Raw genomic sequence first — 1,474 nt, 5'->3', positions numbered from 1 at the left:
ATATATATATGTTGTAAGGGGTCCGAAGTCGTTTAGGAAAATACAAAATAAACTAAAGATACAGTAGAATGAAATCAAAATGAAAAATAGAATTATTATTATTTCTAAGTCCTATTTTTGGGACTGCCATGTTGGCTTGGCGATAACTATTAATATCCAGTACTGTTGCCGTAGTCTCCTTTAGAGAGACTTAGAAATATTAATGTTTCTATTTTTGAAAACCAGTGGATGTATTCCACTGAATTTAGGAACATAATCCTTCGTACAGACGGTCAGTAGTGACGCCTGCTGGGTTCGGCCACTCTACATTGATAAGAGGCAATAACTCGAAACTAGTCTGTAGATGCCAGACCAGCAAGGGGAAGTGGCTGACCTCCCCTGTTCGAAGGTTATAATGGACACAGATTCGTGTGTCACATAGGTAGCTAGAGGCAATGGCCTCTTGGAGCTAATCAACAGCAGCATTCGTTCTATTTTTTGGATTACCATGTTGGCCTGGCGATAACTATTAATATCCTGTACCGCTGCCGTAGTCTCCTTTAGAGAGACTTAGAAATATTAATATTTCTATAATATCTCCATTTTCTGTTTTCTTTAAATCTTGACTCCTATTTTTTTATCTGTCCTTACCTATAATTTATGAGCATAACATGTTTGCCCATGTTTAAATATAGGTAATACACCGGTAATACAATGGAAACTTACATCCCTTAGACGGTTATTTTAACCTCTAACTCAGCTAACCTGTATATATATATATATATATATGTGTGTGTGTGTGTGTGTGTATAAAGGCAAAATTAATAGGTCACAAGAGTGACGGAGAGTACTGTAAAATTAACTCCAAAGCCACTAAACCACTACATTTAATGACTGGCAAAGGGTGGAGGAAATCGCGATACGGCTATATACAATAAGGACTTACCTTGTATGGTGCTTCAGTGGCTTCAGTTAAATTAACTCCAAAGAGTTAATTTAACTGTTAGTTTTGCATAAGAGGTGCTAGTCAGTACCCTCCGTCACTATTAATTTTGTCTTTAGGTTCTACTTGCTAATAAGCCACTCATTTAATTTGTTTTAATTTACCGTTTTGAAAATCAGCACATGTTTTCAACGGTTTTACTTATAAGATTGACAAAGGAAGATGAGCTTAATCATAGGTGTTAAAAGCCGCTGATGAGAGTTAAGATGGTCTACACCAAAATTCGAAATCGCGATACGGCTGTATACGCCAGGGACTTACTTCACCTTGGCAATCATTAAGTAAAGTGCTTTAGTGGTTGTAAATTTAACTCTTATTTTAGCATAAGCGATGCTAGCCAACAGCCTCCGTCACTTTTGTGACCGCTATTAATATTGCCTTTAGGTTGTAATTGATAATAAATCACCATCTCATATATATATATATATATGTGTGTGTGTGTGTGTGTGTGTGTGTGTGTGTGTGTGTGTGTGTGTGTGTGTGTGTGTGTGT

The 1,474-nt window shown here is 36.7% G+C and overlaps 1 long non-coding RNA gene across 1 annotated transcript in view; it reads right to left on the bottom strand.

Annotated features, from left to right (window-relative positions):
- LOC106881011 (uncharacterized) overlaps positions 1–1,474 on the bottom strand; it is a 29,313-nt gene that overhangs the window by 8,215 nt on the left and 19,624 nt on the right. The gene's annotated exons all lie outside the window — the stretch shown is intronic.

This window comes from Octopus bimaculoides, chromosome 2 (genome assembly GCF_001194135.2).
Source record: "Octopus bimaculoides isolate UCB-OBI-ISO-001 chromosome 2, ASM119413v2, whole genome shotgun sequence".
NCBI lineage: Eukaryota > Metazoa > Mollusca > Cephalopoda > Octopoda > Octopodidae > Octopus > Octopus bimaculoides.
This window is presented reverse-complemented; position numbering and strand designations above follow the sequence as displayed.